Source organism: Nicotiana attenuata, unplaced genomic scaffold (genome assembly GCF_001879085.1).
Source record: "Nicotiana attenuata strain UT unplaced genomic scaffold, NIATTr2, whole genome shotgun sequence".
In the NCBI taxonomy this organism is placed as follows: domain Eukaryota; kingdom Viridiplantae; phylum Streptophyta; class Magnoliopsida; order Solanales; family Solanaceae; genus Nicotiana; species Nicotiana attenuata.
In genome coordinates this window covers 416,841-435,896 of record NW_017670826.1, presented here as the reverse complement: position 1 = coordinate 435,896, position 19,056 = coordinate 416,841, and positions in this window count along the sequence as shown.

The following is a 19,056-nucleotide window of genomic DNA, read 5'->3' as shown; positions in this document are numbered from 1 at the left end:
TCTATGCTTCCAAAGCGGAACACAGCTCTTTCTTTGTCCCAGAACAGTGTGGCAGCCTCGATCAACATTTTGATTTGCTGGAGGTCCAACAAAGAAGGCAAATTTCCTAAGACCCTCATCACATGATTTTGGTCACTTGATGGAAGATCCCTCCACCAATCTAGCAATGGTGATGGTATGTTACTAACCATCCCGAACCGGGGGACTTGGTGCCTCATTTTCTGCAAAACAAATATTGTTAGGCCCTTTCCCCCTCTAGATCCGACTATTTATACAACAATGATTAGCATATTGGCACTTATTTCTCCAAATTAATGCATACAATCGTGGTTGCGTCCGTTGGGATTATGGAAAACCCGATGGATTTTTGGACGAGGCTTGTCTTAAAGGGTTATTATGTGGACAACATATTAACCCGGCTAAGTTTGACCATGATGCATATACAATTAATCATAGTAAGGTTTCTATATAGGTCTAGACTGGTACCCTCAAGTAGACAACTTGAGAGGGAAAGGCACGGAACCGTCGACTGCACCGTTGATCGACTAGTTTTATCGCAAATATGCCTTTCCGAATTTGATGGGTGATATATATAGGAAGAGCGCAAACACCCATCAAGCGTTGCTATGGGATTGATTACGCATGAGTGGAATATGATGTCGAGCATGATTTATGCAGCAATAAGTAGCATGTTGTCAAGTATTTGCACGTTTAAAAAATGATAAATGTGGTATTTAAATAATTGAAAGACAGTAAAAAAAAACAAGGAGACAAGTTTGTTTCAGGAAATAAAGGAAATTATAAATGCTTGAGAGATAAGCAATTAAATCCAAGTAGAGGGGAGAGGGAAGGTTGTATCAACAAAATAAGGCATGATTAAGACAAATTCACAAAAACAAGTTCGTTATGGTAAGAGCCTAAAATATTCTCCAGCAAAGTCGCCATGTTGTCACGACCCCTTTTTCCTCGCGGAGTCCGGGTTTCGACATTCACTGGGAACAACCCATTTCCTTTTGGGAATTGGGTATGGAATTTGAAGAGTCGCCACCTAACGGATTTAAGGTGCGTTAGGGCACCTAAAGCAAATAACCCATAAACCAATTTGCTTTCCAGAGATTGGGTAAGGGCTCGAAATAACCTTGAGGGGAAGGTGTTAGGCACCCCTCGAGGTCCATAATGGCGGGTCCTGGCCGAACTCAAATTAGGTGAATTAGTCTTAAGCAAACAAAGTAATTTAAACAAACAGACATTTTGTTTAAAACAAGGGGTAAAGGGGGTCCTAGGTTTTTTAGCCTATAGGATCACAAACAAAGCACAGTTTTATAACTTCAAGGTTTTAATCGCCCTAAAGGCTTGCCTAGGCATGGATCAGCGATGTCCTATGAACATGGTATCTAGTCACTAATCAGAACTGCAATGAACTAGTAAACGATTTTAAGCAGGCAGTTTGGTTCATTAGGTTCTATAGGCATGCTGTCTAGGTGTGGAAACTCAATTAAGCTTATAGACGTGGCATCTAAATGCAGAAATTGGTTTTAAGACCTTATAGACATGGTGTCTAAATGTAGCAATTGTTTTTAAAAACCTTATTTGCATGCAGAAAACTGATTTAAACATTGTTTGCATGTAAAGACTGATTTTCAGCTTGCAGGCATGGTGTCTAAATAAACGAACGTTGCAGTAACCTATAGGAATGGTATCTATAATGCTGGACTGATTTTAAATTCATAGGCATAGTATCTGATTGTACATAAGCAAACAAACATCACAGCAACCTATAGGCATGGTATCTAGAATGCATGAATTATTTTAAACCCTATTGGAATAGTATCTGAATATACATAAACAAACAAACATCGCAGCAACCTATAGGCATGGTATCTAGAATGCAGGACTGATTTTAAATCCTATAGGCATGGTATCTACACTTTCCCAACAAAATATATATAAGAATCCCTCCCAGTTTTACTAATATCCCCAATATCTATTTACAAAGAAATTATTATTACAAACCAACATAAATACTGAATTACAGAAGTGGAACTGCTAACAATATAGGGAGCCTAAACAGGCGCAAACAGTAAACCAGAAAAGTCAGGCCTTCAACCAAGTATGAACATGCCAATACTCTCATAGTGCATCCAATGGTATCCTGGTGTGTCAAAGTTCCCAAGGGCCTTTCACACGTAAATCAACAAAGTCTTTCCCTTAATCAGGGGACAGTTAAATCAACTGTAAAACATGTTAAGTATTTAAGGAAAAGAATCAAGTAAAATTTAGGTATAGAATAGGTAATTAGGGGTAAATGAACAATAGTTTAATTAAGGAAACGAATCAGTAATAATCGGCGGAATACAAACAAGGCAGGAAAAATTAATTAAGGCAAGCAATCCAGTCAAATCGAATAGAGAGGTAAGAATCAAGAGTTAAATGGAAAGTGTTCAAATTAAACCAGGAAATAAGGGATTCATAGTAATCAAGGGTTCAGAAAGTCATGAAAGAGGCAACATGCTTAGCATATAAAATAAGGTAGAACATGAACAGTCAGGATTTCACATAGGTTTAACAAAACACATAGTTAAACGACACTGATTCAATGAGAAAGATCAAGCATATAGAATTAGTGAAAGCGTTGAACTAAGCAATTCAGTAGAAGCATATTAGGACAAGAAAATCACGAGAAATCACAAGAACCCAAAGCAAGAACACAATCAAATGTACCAATATCCAGAAACCAAACAAAGAATTCCAAAAATTAGGGTTTTTGTTACAAACGGGCTAAGGTTGTAGCAAACTATAAAATCAGTCAAAATATGTGAGAAGCAGAAGATTAGACACAGAAAATGATTAAACGATTTTTAAAAAGAAGTTCCGGAAACCCTAGTTTTATGAAAAGATGAAAAAATCACTTGAAATCATACGTTTCTTGTAAAGAATCTCAAGGCTATTGTAAAACTCACATGAAATAAACTCAAATCACCTTAGATCCGTACAGATCTAGGAGGTTTTAGAAAATAAATTAGGGTTTCGAAGAGAACCTTACAGAGATGAAGAAACCTGTTTAGAAAACTATAGATCGTAGCTAATATAGGACGATCTCACTCAAAATCACACAGGAATGGCCTGGAATAGGCGAGAGATGAACCCTAGATGCAAGTCGACATAGCCCCAGTCTCTTGAGGGCCTTAGAGATGGAAAGAATGACATAAAAGAGGCCATTGGAGGCCTGGGGGGTGATGAGAGGTCACCGGAGATAGCCATAGATGAAGGTCAGTGAGATTGGACTAGGGTTAGATTGATAGCGTTTTGAGAGCAGAGGGGTTTTCAGTGCGGCGGGTGAATAGAAAATGATAGGGTTTGGGGGTCTTTTGTGTTTATTTTAGGAAGGGTTGATGGTGACCGTTGATCTTTATGATCAACGGGCGGGATTAAAGGGTGTGGGGGACCGAATCGGGTATTTGGGGTGTGGTCTGGGTAATTTAATTGAGTACTGGGGCTAGTAATTGGGTTAGGTTGGGGTTGGATCGAGGCTAAAATTGAAATAAAATTAGGTCATATTTTAAATAGCCATAATAATACTATATAATCTATAAGAAATAATAAATGATTTAAAAAAAATAATTTCATGTACTAATGTGATTTAAAATAGTTATTTAACATTTTAAAAATATAAAAGATCATTTTATGCATCAACAATGTAATTATGCATTAATCGGGCTAGTATTGCAAATATATGCAAATTAGCTTAAAAAATATAAATGCAATTATAAAAATGCACTAAAAAATATTTATGAAATATTTATGCATAAATATAGAATTTAGATGGCTAGATCACCACAGAATAATTTGAAGGATAATTATTGGAAATTTTATAAGTAAAAAGGGAAGAAATAAATCAATTTGAAGCCTTTAGAATTATAGAAAAAAAAATTATAAAATGTTTATGCATGCTTATAACTGCATATATTTTATTTTGAAAGTATGTTTATGTATTAAAAATATATGGAAAAAATTGTGTATCAACAGTTGCCCTTCTTTACCCCGGAAGGATGAAAGAGTGTTCGGGTAAAGAAATGATGGCCAATTTTGACCGAATGGGATGGTTTGAAAGATATAGGCCGGACTCCGGTCTTGAGTTGCCTACATATCCCTGGATTTACAAGAATCAGGCCATGTGTAGTTCCGTATTCGTTGGCGGAATATATCGATGAAGTTATTGCGGGAATGGACATGAGGTGCAAGAGCGGTTATGGTGAGCGGTTAAGGTCCGAGACAGTTTGAGGGAACTGGAGCGAGGTCGCTCCTGCTAGGATAGCGGTTTCTTGCTGATCTCCTGCAGATGAAAAGATGCTGCCGACATGTATTTGTGCGGAAATTTAAACATGATGCAGATTCCCTTTGGACGATGAAAGTTGTCTTTGGACGGTTAAGGATAACATCCTCGGACCATGATGTCCTGGGCCATGAATTGTTTAGTGAGGATTCGCAGGCCATGAAATGTTGTTCTCCTTTGAACCATGATGCCTTTGAATAATGATATGCAAATTTGAGGGATCCTCAGGCCATGGCATGGTGTCTTCCGGCTATGAGGATGATGCCTTTTAGACTATGACACCTTTGGATAGATTGGCAATATTTCAGCCCATGATATGTAATAATATGTTGTTAACAAGAGAGGGCTTAGTCTTGTGAAATAGAGGGCAGAGCATAGCCCAATTGAAAATCAAAAAGGTAGTACTTAAAAATACAGCAATATTTGTGCAAAGAGGGACAATGCTTAGTCCCATGCAAATGGGGATGCAATGATTAGCTTCATGCAAATGGGGAGGCACGGATTAGCCTCATGCAAATTGTGGAGGCAGGGATTAGCCTCATGCAGGTATAGAGGCAGGGATTAGCCTCATGAAAATATAGAGGCAGGGGTTAGCCTCATACAGATAGGAAAGCAAGGATTAGCCTTATGAAAATAGGAAGGCAAGGATTAGCCTCAAGCAAGATATGAGGAGGCAAGGATTAGCTCATTCAAGCGGGGGAGGCAAGGATTTGCCTCATGCAAATAGGGAGGCAGGGATTAGCCTCATGCAGATAGGAAGGCAAGGATTAGCCTTCTGCGAATAGGGAGGCAAGGATTAGCCTCATGCAGATGGAGGCAAGGATTAGCCTCATGCAAATATGGAGGCAGGGATTAGCCTCATGGAAATTGTGGAGGCAGGGATTAGCCTCATGCAGATAGGGAGGCAGGGATAAGCCTCATGCAAATGTAGAGGCAGGGATTAGCCTCATGCAAATTATGGAGGCAGGGATTAGCCTCGTGTAGATAGGGAGGCATGGATTAGCCTCATGCAAACTGTGTAGGCAAGGATTAGCCTCATGCAGGTATGGAGGCAGGGATTAGCCTCATGCAAATGTGGAGGCAGGGATTAGCCTCATGCAAATTTTGGAGGCAGGGATTAGCCTCATGCAGGTATGGAGGTAGGGATTAGCCTCATGCAAATATGCGGGACAAAGCTTAGTACTATGCAAAGAGCGAGTAGCAAAAAGTAGTATATTTCTTAGCTGGAGATATATTCAGTGTCTGATGGTCCGGTCGATAGTGATCTTGTTACGTATATATTTGCGGATGATATTGCTACGTCAGATGTTCCTGCGTTCGAAGAAAAATTGTAAGTTTTGTGGGGGAAGGTTGGTTCGTTCTTTTGTCCGCAAGCCCTGCTTTGCTCCGTTCTGGAGGCCTTTTGAGTTTCCTAGGTAACCTGACTGTTACGGAAATAGAGTTTTCAAAAATATGCAATTACTGATAAAACAGAGTTATTTAGAAACATATTGAAATATTAAGTATTAGATGAACCAGCGACTGTAACGCATCTCAAAGGCATTGCAGCTCTCTTATATTAGAATTTTGAGGGTCGTCCTAAAAATTCTGCCCCAGTTTGGTAGATGATCTTTTGACCGTTTGTGGATAATAGTCCTTGCTAAACATTCTTCGGAATTTGGGAAACCCTTCTCAAAATTCTGCCCCAGTTTCTTAACTGATTTCTGACCGTCTGACACATGTTGGCGTCGGCTGGACTTGCTCTGGAATTTTGAGGGTCCTCCGCAAAATTCTGCCCCAGTTTCTGATCTTGGGGGAAAATGGAAATTTAATTATGGTATGACCGAACCCATAAGGCTGCCTACGTATCCTCTCTTAAACGGGAATCAGGTCAAGCGTAGTTCAATTACATCAGATGAGGAAATGTAAATAATCTAAGCATAGTATCTCTTGACTGCGTCTGAATTGATTGGTTTTAGCTAGATTTCTCCATCCATTTCTGCAAGTATGAGTGCTCCTCCTGTCAGCACCCTGTGAACCATGTACGGGTCTTGCCAATTGGGAAAGAATTTCCCTTTTGCTTCATCTTGATGTGGAAAGATCTTCTTCAGCACTAGCTGTCCTGGTGCAAATTGTCTCGGTTTGACACTTTTGTTGAATGCTCTGGACATTCTATTCTGATAAAGTTGATCGTGACACACTGCGTTCATCCTCTTTCCATCAATAAGGGCCAATTGTTCATGGCGACTCCTTATCCACTCTGCATCGCTGAGTTCAGCTTACTATATGATTCTTAAAGAAGGAATCTCCACCTCGGTTGCGATGACAACCTCGGTACCATAAACCAGCATGTAGGGAGTTGCTCTGGTTGATATGCGAACTGTAGTGCAGTATCCCAACAGAGCAAAAGGTAACTTCTCGTGCCATTGTTTGTGGTTTTCTATCATCTTCCTTAGTTTCTTTTTGATGTCTTTGTTGGCAGCTTCCATGGCTCCATTCATCTGAGGTCTATAGGTTGTGGAATTCTTATGCTTGATTTTGAAAGTTTCGCACATGGATTTCGCCAGATCACTATTGAGGTTGGCGGCATTATCAGTAACAATAGACTCAGGAACTCCGAATCGGCAAACAATACGGTCTTTGACAAAGTCTGTGCGACTTTCTTGGTTACAGTTTTGTAAGATGCAGCCTGTACCCATTTTGTCAAGTAATCAATGGCTACCAGGCCCAAATGACTTCCCAAGCCTCTAATAGCCTCAAATGCCAAAGTCCATAGACAATATCATGTCTAGGTGTGTCAGAGTTCCCTAAGGACCTCAAGGATCCCGGGCAGTGCTTACACCTAGACCTTTTCTCAAACAATAACTGATGTAGGTGCAGTGTGGTAAGGCCAGCTCTGACATGCCAGAGTTCAGAGATATCTCAAGTATCTCAAGGCAGTACACATGCCATAGGGGAAGAACCTAATATTTTAGGAGTAATATGAGGGTGTATGATGACTTTGAAAGAATTTGGTTAACAATAGAAAGAAGGTTTTCGTAGTTAGAAGGAACTTTGCGAAAGTCATAACATAGTTAGAGTACAGAAAGTTTGAGAAAACATGAAGAACATTTTTTAAAAATCAGAGAGCAAGTCATAGAACACATAGACTTCATCCAAGGGAAAGGGTAGGGGGAACACCTAGAACATATTAATGTAACAACAAGAGCACAGATCTTTATAGGATTTAGGAGTCCATCACACAACTATAGTACAGACATAGAACAAACAATTGAGCACATAGTTATACTAGGCAGAGTTGAACATAGAGTCTGAAGTACTTAGGGGGTAGTAACTAACCTAGCTGAGTAAATTACTATCAGGAACTGGGTAAACAAACAGACAGACAGTCAATCATACATACATAGAGTAGAGTCAGATTGAGACGCTAGAGAAAGCAATAGACAAGTCATCACACATCTTAATCACAAGTTAAACGGGCAGAACTCATATATACTAAGTGAAACTAGGATTTAAGCATGCTAGTTACATATCGAAAAGCCAAGTGATAGACAGGAATAAGACTGGAAATCAGTAAACTAATGCAGTAAGAGAACACATAGAGTTTTGAACTTGTAATTAAATCAGGACATACCAGTTAAGGAGAGCAGACACAAAGTACAGAACAGTGTAGTGTAATAACTAGCCTTGGCTTATAGCCGGCTAGTTCAATGGAAGTAGTAAGTAATAGAAAAGAGCATAAAGCATTAATTATAAGAGAGAGTTGTTGAACTAGTGTTCATTGTGTGTCTGTTGAACTTAGAGTGAGAGAGGGGTTTATATAGCAATCAAAAGCTGGACAAATAAAGTAGGAGATCAATTAAGTAGTAAATCAGGGAAGTCACACGTAAATCAGCAAAGTCTTTCCCTTAATCAAGGGACAGTTAAATCAACTGTAAAACATGCTAAGTATTTAAGGAAAAGAATCAAGTAAAATTTAGGTATAGAATAGGTAATTAGGGGTAAATGAACAATAGTTTAATTAAGAAAACAAATCAGTAATAATCAGCGGAATACAAACAAGGCAGGGAAAAATTAATTAAGGCAAGCAATCCAGTCAAATCGAATAGAGAGGTAAGAATCAAGAGTTAAATGGAAAGTGTTCAAATTAAACCAGGAAATAAGTGATTCATATTAATCAAGGGTCCAGAAAGAGGCAGCATGCTTAGCATAAAAAATAGGTAGAACATGAACAGTCAGGATTTCATATAGCTTTAACAAAACACATAGTTAAACGACACTGATTCAATGAGAAAGATCCAGCATATAGAATCAGTGAAAGCGTTGAACTAAGAAATTGAGTAGAAGCATATTAGGACAAGAAAATCCCGAGAAATCACAAGAACCCAAAGCAAGAACACAATTAAATTTACCAATATCAAGAAACCAAACGAAGAATTCCAGAAATTAGGGTTTCCAGTACAAATAGGCTAAGGTTGTAGCAGACTCATATAATCAGTCAAAATATGTGAGAAGCAGAAGATTAGACACAGAAAATCATTAAACGATTTTTAAAAAGAAATTTCGGAAACCTTAGTTTTAGGAAAAGATGAAAAAATCACTTGAAATCATACGATTCTTGTAAAGAATCTCAAGGCTAATGTAAAACTCACATGAAACAAACTCAAGTCACCTTAGATCTGTACAGATCTAGGAGGTTTTAGAAAAGAAATTAGGGTTTCGAAGAGAACCATACAGAGATGAAGAAACCTGTTTAGAAAATCATAGATTGTAGCTAATATAGGACGACCTCACTCAAAATCACACCAGTATGTCCTGGAACAGGAGAGAGATGAACCCTAGATGCAAGTCGACATAGCCCTGGCCCCTTGAGGGACTTAGAGATGGCAAGAATGACATGAGAGAGGCCATTGGAGGCCTGGGGGGTGATGAGAGGTCACCGGAGATAACCATAGATGAAGGTCAGTGAGATTGGACTAGGGTTAGGTTGAGAGCGTTTGGGAGTAGAGGGGTTTTCAGGGCCGCAAGAATGATAGGGTTTGGGGGTCTTTTGGGTTTAGTTTACGAAGGGTTGATGGTAGCCGTTGATCTTTATGATCAACGGCCGGGATTAAAGGGTGTGGGGGACCGGATCGGGTATTTGGGGTGTGGGCCGGGTAATTTAATTGAGTACTGGGGCTGGTAATTGTGTTAGGTTGGGGTTGGATTGGGGCTAAAATTGAAATAAAATTAGGCCATATATTAAATAGCCATTTTAATAATATATAATTTATAAGAAATAATAAATGATTTCAATACAGTTCAAGTAATATCAAAGCGGTAAATGACAATTAGTACTTTTAGCATGAAACATGTAGGAAATTCAGATAATAAATAATGCCAATCATAACATCTACTCTAAGCTCGAATTCTTGAACCCTAAGCCGAAATTCTGGGTTCGTATCCCCAGCAGAGTCGCCAGAGCTGTCATACCTCCTTTTTATCCACCTACCCCGAAGGATAGTGTATAAGGGAGTTTCTCCAATTTAAATGACATTATTCAAAATGGGATTATTTATTTATTCAGAGTCGCCACTTGGGATAGGTTTGGCTTTTGGTGTCCCAAGTCACCGGTGTATCTTGAATCCCAAATCGAAGAAATTTTTTCAAAATGAAGTCTGCGAACCAGAAATTCTGACTAAGGAATTCTGTTGACCCGAGGGAAGATGTTAGGCACCCCCGGATCCCGTGGTTCTAGCACGGTCGCTTAAACTATCATAATTGGCCTAATATCTGATTTTAATACATGTTTATCCTATGATGTAATTTTAAAAATTATTTACCGCTTTTAATTAATTTTCTTTTTTAAGGAATGTTGAACGTCGTTTAAAACATGTTTTTGGATCACGTCACATGAAATGCACCCGGATCCGAAAAACATTCTATTCACCGTTTTGGGATTTGGATTTGGGTCACATGAAATGCACACCCGAATTTAGGAAGGTAGATTTATTAAAATGCGCGCCTAAAGCAACTAACGTGTTGATAACTTTGCGGGAGGCCATAAAAATTCGCTAAATGGCACATCCCGATTTCTAAATATTTTAATGCGAGTATTTAAAGAGGGCCACGCAATTTGTGAATTTTGTTTGGCGCGGCGCCTCTCAATTTATTTTAAAGGCCATCCTAAAAGGAACTATTATTCTCTATTAAGGATTGTCTCTAAAAGGCCTAATTAATTAATATTATCAATGAACTATTATTAAAAGTATTCAAACGAATTCGGGCCTCAAGATCAAGTCCAAACTCAAACAAAAGGAACTCTGTCATTGAAAACCCCTTTAATTTGAGCTTGCTACTTAACTTGAAGAGCCCAAACTTGCATTTTTAAATTCCACCCATAGCTTTGATAACGAAATGGGGTTTTAGCATGTTGGGCTTTGAAGCTAGCCCAAGAAGAAAGGAGACTATTCAGTTTTGTTTGTTAAGCTATTGGTAAAGCTGTCTAACGCCTGGGCCTTAGAGCAGGCCCAAATCGACAGCGGGCAGGAGCGGGGATTCGAAATCGAGTCCCATAGGCTCAACTGGGCGAGATTAATTAAAGGGCTAGAGGTATTTGGCTTGCAATTACGCAGTTGGGCCACAGTAAGCCCAGTCATTGTGAACCTAGGTGATCCAGGCAGTAAAACAAACATGATGAATATGAAATCAACGACTTGGTTCTTCAAATCAAAGAAGTTGCTGCTAAATCAAATCCTAAATTGGCAGACAACAGTGATATGCATATTTTAAACTAAATCCACACCTTATGATCATATTCGGGTCAAATATATACTGATGCATCAACACACTTGCTCCTGAGATTTTATTCTCTAAACTAAAACAAAGCCCAACTTCATTTAACACAATTTTAAAACTGATTCATGAATTGAAACGAGGAAGGGATTTATTGAAGCTTTTAATTGCAAAATCACATGAAAATCTAAAGCTAAACATTTCTAGATACAATTAAGCTGTACTAAAACTATACTAGATGGAGCACTCATAACATGCTGAAAAGCAGTTCAAACAGTCTAGTTTTTTTACAAATGAAAATTCAATGAAGTCCTGAAACTATTTGAAATACAATAATGAAATTCAACAGAGAAACCACGTAGCACTTCATTTCATTTCCAAAACTTGAGAGCTACATGATGTGTACCTGGAAATTGAAACAAAATGAAGGAGAATTGGAGACCAGTTGAGCAGCAACAAACAGCAGCAATAAGATCAGTTTTAAAACCAAAAATAATATCACAGCAGCCCAGGAGTTAATTGCAGAGAAACAGCACCAGCAAACAACCAAAAACAAACTTGAATGATCAAAAATAGACTCGGAATAAAACCAGGAACTTCTGAAACTTCAAATACCAAAACCAAAGGAAGACTCAAGCCATTTTCAACCTTAGCTAAGCTGGAATGTTAGTTCAAAAGCTGGAACTTATGATTACTCTAAGAAAATTCAATTGAATAGTAATTCCTATAGTTTTTGGTCGCCTGAAATTTTCAGAGCTTTTCAGTGTTTCGAATTTCAATTTTTTTTTTTTTATTTTTTTCTGATTTCTCTAAGCTCTAGATTTGAATTTTGGAAACTTTCAGATTTTGGATCTCTCTAGACTGCTCAAAACTTCTAAAGAAAACTTTTTTTGAATTTTTCAGATCTCTAAAACTTCTCCCAACCTTCTTTTGCAAGGCAGGGGTACTGCCCCTTTTATAGGCAAAGGCTAGGGCAACTTTCAGATTTCCTTTTACACCCTAGGTCCCTCTTTTATTTTCAGTTTTTATCTACTTCGTCCTTCAATTCATGACTTGTTGGTCAAGTTATACTACCAAGTTCCTGAATTTCAAATTAGAACCTCCATCTAGAAGGTTCTAGGGGGTTCCAATTCAGTTACTGCAAGATTCTTTTATTGTAAAATGCCTATACTACCCCTGACTTAATCCTAAAATTACTAACCTATGTCAAACTAACCCTATCCCTTTTAAACTTGGTCAAAAATGACCATAGTTAATCAATCAAAGGCTGGAAACTATTCAGCTATAACCAAATAAAGCCTAATTATCAAAACCTCTAAAATTGAACTACCAAAATCTAATTAACAATTACAGACTACTACTATGAACTAACTAAAAATTAAGTACAAAATTAATACAAAATCATGCTATCTATACCAATCAAACAGAAAAATTAAGAATCAAACAAAAGAACAAAAACAGGATCATATAGTAACGAATCAGAGAAAAAGAAACTGTCTAAAAAAAACTTAACCAAAGAACCCTAAATTGGCAAACACAAAGAAGATTTATTAGGCAAGGAAAAAAGAAACAGGAGAAGAACAGATAAAAAAAAGAAAGAGAAATCACGAAAAACTTACTGATTTTGGCCCTAACTGGATTGACATCGAATCTGGTCCACAAATAATATTATATGATTGTTCTTTGCCAAGAACAGGCACATAACATCATTTTGGAACCAATTAGAACACTGATAAGCCTTTGAACTTCGATCCCTATATCTAAAATTCGAGGGATTCAAACTGGATTTGAGGGTTTTTGGTTTGGGATTTGGGAAGAGGAGGGTGAGGCGAGTCTAGGGTGTAAGTTTGGTGGGGTTTTGAGGCGGCGCCGCCGTGTACGACGGAGACGGCGGCTAGGATTTTGCATATTTGAAGGTATTGGGTAGGATTTGAGGGGAAAGGGGTTTGGATTTGGAAAGGGGAAGAGGAGAGGAGGCTGTGGTGTAAATTTGGGAGTCATCAGAGAATCGCCGACGGCGGAGGCGATTTTCGGCTGGCGACAGACGGTGGGGGACGGTGGTGGACGGTGTTGTATTAGGGGTGTGAGAGAGATGACCGGATAGGGGGTGGGGTGGGGTTTGGACATATATATACTTAAGGACCCTAGCTTCTGAGCCGCTGGATCATGTAACCTCGACGGCTCAGATTAAATCCTAAAGAACGACGTCGTTTTGTTGTTAAAGGGGCTGGACCGGGTTGCCTTGGGTTTGGACTGGGTTGAACGGGTTTGGGAAGGGGTTTTGCTTGGGCTACTATATATCTGGCCCAAAACAGTCCAGCTTTTCTCCTTTTTTATTTCCAATTAATTCTTTTTCTTTTGTTTCGTTTTTCCCTTTTTCTTATTTTTTTTATTAATTTTAGAACTAAACTAAAATTAAACCTCAAAATTAATTCAACTACCTAATTAAGCTACAATTAAACTACTACCAATTTAAAGGAAATTAATAAACCCAAAAACTAAAATTAAAATCGAACAAAACAAATCAAAGTTTCTTTATGATGTTTTTTTTTGTTTTTTGTAAAAGCCTAATTATTAATTAGTCTAAAAATATGTAAAATTAAATCCTAAATGCTCATGCAATATTTTTGTATTTTTATAAATTATCATGCACACACAAACAAAAATACACACAAAATACGCAATAAAATCCTAAAAATTAAATAATAAAAGAAAAATTCTAATTCTAAGGAGTCTATAGGAATAATTCAAGCGAAGCAAAAATCACGTGCTCACAGCTGCACCTCTTTGCTCGGAGACACGAAGGGTTTTCGGACAAAGATAAATGAGCAATTATGAGTGATTTTTGCCTGCTTGGCACTCCATGAGAAGCATTTTTGAAAAAACGTCTGACCGAACCTTCCTTCAGAGGTTCCCTACATATCCTCGGCTATAAAGGAATCAGCTCAGTGTAGTTTTGGAAGTTTTGGTAGCCGGGACTACCAGGAGCTGTGATTTTACTGATGTTGCTGCTGCTACTGCTTGCTGACCCCCTTAATACACCAAACGGAAAATCAAAGCTAAGCTAGCTATGCCTATCAACTATGAGTTACAAGATTCCTATCTATATATCTTTTGAAGCTTGATCTTGAGTCTTAGCTGATTTTGACGTGGACTCCGATCTGAATCCTGACGCTCGCAAGCTGTGGGTGTTGGTTCTTTCTTCAGCATTGTGTCAAAGCGGGACAGGCGGAGCTTGTGACTTCGATCAAGTTTTGAGCAGTCCGCATCTCTGTTCACTTCGGCATTTTGAATTCACTTCTTTTTGTTCTTTTCATCTTTTCTTTATTCTGGATTGAGACTCATTCCTTTGGTCGTCTCGAACCCTCCGCCTCGAGGTCAAACCTGTTCAGACACCAAACCAAACAAACGAACGAAATTTTCTGCCCCAGTTTTCACTAGGAAAATTTCGTGAGTTATTTGTGACAAAAGTCTGAACTCATTCTCTCTTTTTTTTCATTTTCTAGAATTATATTTGCTTATGATAGAACAAATTGGGGAGTGGAGTCCTATTTCTAAAATGTCAACTCAGAGATTGGAGCCCTAATGTTGGTGCAAAACGACTAGGGAATGGAGGCCCTTTATCTAAAAGGCGCATCTTAGGGATTGGAGCCCTAATGTTGGTGAAAGGTAAAAACTCAACTCAGGTATTGGAGCCCTAATGTTGGCAAAAGGTAAAACTCAACTCAGGGAAGGTAAAACTCAACTCAGGGATTGGAGCCCCAATGTTGGCTAAAAGGAGACTAGGGAATGGAGGCCCTATGTCTAAAAGGCGCAACTTAGGGATTGGAGCCCTAATGTTGGCTAAGGGTAAAATGCTCAACTCAGGGATTGGAGCCCTAGTGTTGGCTAAGGGCAAAATGCTCAACTCAGGCATTAGAGCCCTAATGTTGGCTAAGGGTAAAAGCTCAACTCAGGGATTGGAGCCCTAATGTTGGCTAAAGGGAAAAATGCTCAACTCAGGGATTGGAGCCCTAATGTTGGCTAAGGGTAAAACACTCAACTTAGGGATTGGAGCCCTAATGTTGGAAAAAGGGAAAAATGCTCAACTCAGGGATTTGAGCCCTAATGTTGGCTTAAGGGAAAAATGCTCAACTCAGGGATTGGAGCCCTAATGTTGGCTAAAGGGAAAAATGCTCAACTCAGGGATTGGAGCCCTAATGTTGGCTAAAGGAAAAAACGCTCAACTCAGGGGTTGGAGCCCTAATGTTGGCTAAAGGAAAAATGCTCAACTCAGGGATTGGAGCCCTAATGTTGGCTAAAGGGAAAAATGCTCAACTCAGGGATTGGAGCCCTAATGTTGGCTAAAGGAAAAACGCTCAAATCAGGGATTGGAGCCCTAATGTTGGCTAACAAAGTACCAGGTTGATGTTGGGAATTCTAACTATCCTCTTTTGGGGATTTTCTTCTTTTGTTATCTATTTTTTTTTGTTAAGATGCAGGAAAGAACTTGGAGTAAACTTCCCTTTTGCATTGATTATTCGCTGCGAAGCTGTTTCAGCACTTGCGCGCTTCTTTTCTTTTTTGGTCGCACCTGCTTCTGCATGGTTGCTTGGATTGCACCTGTTTCAATTTTCAAACAAAGAACAATTGTTAGTTTGAAACGGCGGTTGGTTTTGGTGGCCTTGATTGTCTCAATTGCTTGATCCCAGCCCAGCTTCTGTTGAGAACCTCTGTTGCTTGCTGGTTTTGAAGATTAACCTCTCTTTCAAACCGGACTACTCAACTTTTAAGATTTCATGACGACTCGCATGTGTGGGGCTTCGACCCTTTTCACTTTATTCTGCCTTTAAGACCTTTGTCCTTGACTTTTCTTTTTCTCTTTCAATAACTTTGATTTCAAAGCATCCGCCATCATGGCCAGTCGGGATTGACTTGATGCACCCGCTGAGGCTGGGTACTTTTCTTTTGCTTTTGTTAGGGAGAGCCTTGTAAAGCCAGTCCTGCCACCTTTTCTTTGCATTAAATTCGGGAACAGAGTTAGACCGAAAGGGATTTCAAGGAAAAAGTAGACAAAAGGCAAGAGAATGAATTTAAAGAGAAGCGTCCCTTTCGGGGAGAAAAGAAGGACTCATCTAGGGTGCATGTAGGCTTCAAATAGACATGACATGCTTCTTGGACAGGGTGCCCGACCCGCACAACTTTCCACACTTCTCATAAACTCATTGACCCGTGTTTCAGATCCAGGGAATCTTGCCAGGACTCTTTCAATGGTGGGAGATGTCTTCTTTTCGACCGACTGCGCCCTTTGCGGGTTTTCACCAGTCGACCTCTCTCATTTCTCTTCTCACCGTCGCCTGATAGTGCTCTTTACGAGTTTTCACTAAGCGGACTCTCTCATTTTCAATTTCTCTACTCACCGTCGCCTTATGGTGCCCGTAGGTTTTCACCGATAAGACTCTCTCATTTTATTTCTCTCAATTTGAACTAACATCAGATTCCAACAATGATGTTTTCAATTCCCACGCCTTTGCCAATTGATCGGAAGGACTTGGACAAGGTTTTTTGGGTAAAAAGAATCTTGGATGGAATTACAACTTTGGAACCATTTGGGTGGGCTCATTGCCGAGCCATTATATCATCTGCCCCAGTTTCAGTTTTTGGGGAAATTGGGATTTTTGTTTTGGTGTGACTGAACCCCAGAGAGAGGCTTCCTACGTATCCTTTCGGAATCAAGTCAGACGTAGTTCAGGGAAACATTTTGTTTTTGTTGTTTTATTTTTGTTTTTCCTATTTTGTTTTGTTTTTTTTTTCTTTCTTTTTTTTTTTCATTTTTCATCATCATTTTTTTTTCTTTTTTTTTTCATTCATTCATTTTTGGGTTCCAAAGAGGGTAGTCAAAAAAGAGTGACTGGCTCAAAGGGTTTGCAAAGGGTTGATAGTGTTTGGGTAGCGAGAATGAAAGCCTTCGTCATCCCAATTGAACAAAGTCATTGCTGCAGAAAGCCTAGACATAGTACCTTTTTACTGCGTCTGCATTCACGGCTGCTTCAGGATCATTTCCTTCGATATCGCCCAGATACAATGCTCCTCTCGGCAATATCCTTCTGATGATGTATGGACCCTTCCAGTTAGGAGAAAATTTTCCTTTTGCTTCCTGGTGATGAGGAAGAATGCGCCTTAAAACAAGTTGTCCCACTTCAAAATTCCTGGGCCGCACTTGCTTGTTGTAAGCACGGGCCATTCTTTGTTAGTACAACTGCCCGTGACAGACTGCGGCCATCCGCTTTTCATCAATCAAGGTCAACTGTTCCAGACGAGTCTTGACCCACTCACTGTCCTTAATCTCTGCTTCAACGATGATCCGGAGAGAAGGGATTTCTACCTCCGCAGGTATTACAGCCTTAGTTTCATAGACCAAAAGGTATGGGGTTGCTCCTACCGATGTGCGCACCATGGTGCGATATCCCAGTAATGCAAAAGGCAACTTTTCATGCCATTGTCTGGAGCTTTGAATCATCTTTCTCAAAATCTTCTTGATGTTCTTGCTTGCTGCTTCGGCGGCACCATTGGCTTTAGGTTTATTCTCAAACTGTTCCAATTCTCGATTTATTTCCCTAAAAGCCTCTTCTTCATCGTATTCTGGTTCTTGGTTCATTATTTCACAATTAGACAGCGTGTTTGGATCTGGGCATGAAGTCCGCAAGCATGTCTTGTTATTTAAAGCCGCATTATTAGAACTGAAAAGAAGAAATGAAAAAGAAAAATAGCCAAATCATAAAGAATAGAGAAAGATGAACGATGAAATATTGATTTCATTTCTTGGAATTGGGAAGAGAACAGGGTTTACATTAGGAAATTTAAAGACAAGAAACTAAAAAAGGCATCCGAGTTACACCCTAGAATAATTCGGGATAGAGAAAAAGCAGCAGGGCAGGTCTACCGGGACTCCCGCCCGATCGGAAACGGCGTAGCCTTCCAATTTTGAAGCTTAGCGCTTGGTCCCATGTATAACACCTCAGCGGTGCTAGTGCCCTCTCCCGGCTGAACCATGTGGGTTTCGTAGAGTATCTTCCTCATTGCCCCACATATTTCCTCAATCTCTTCGGCCGTAAAGGCCTCATCATCTTCCTCCTCACTGTACTTCGGCTTGACAAAGGTTTCATACAAATGTGGCAGTGGCTGTGGCAAGACCCATCCCTCATTCTTTCTCTCATCCGCCCACTCTACATCATCTGGGGTGGGGTGAAAACCTATCCCGAAGAACTTTTCAGTTGTTGGCAGGGTCACTGGTTCAGATATTCCTTGCAGAGCTTTTCCAAGTCCCTTCCCTGGCTTGAAACCATGTCTGATCATTTCTTTGGCCACCATAATCGAGGCATTGGATAGGAAGGGTTGGGGACACGGGTTTCCTTCTTCATGCTGGTCCGCCACCACAACTTCGAATGCTTGGTAGACTATGTGTTCACTGCCTTCCCTCGCTTCTAGGCATGGGACAGATGGGTCCCGATAGATTGACTGTTCATCCTCTCCGTGAACCACGATCTCCTGATCCTCGTGTTCAAATTTCACCATTTGATGGAGGGTAGAGGGTACAGCTCCTGCAGCATGGATCCAAGGCCTTCCCAGAAGAAAATTATAGGACGTGTCCATGTCTAGCACTTGGAAAGTCACCTCGAAGTCCACCGGGCCAATGGTCAAGATTAGGTCAATTTCTCCAATGGTGTCTCTTTTGATACCATCGAAGGCTCGTACGCAGACATTGTTGGGACGACTCCTTTCGGTCCCAATTTCCATGCGTTGTAGTGTTGAGAGAGGGCAGATGTCTACCCCAGAACCTCCATCCACCATAACCCTTTTCACGTAGTATCCTTCACATTTGACAGTTAAGTGCAGGGCTCTGTTATGTGCGGCCCCTTCTGGGGGCAAGTCATTTTTGCTGAAGGAGATCTGGTTAATTGTGAAAAATCTTTCTGCCATTCTCTCCAACT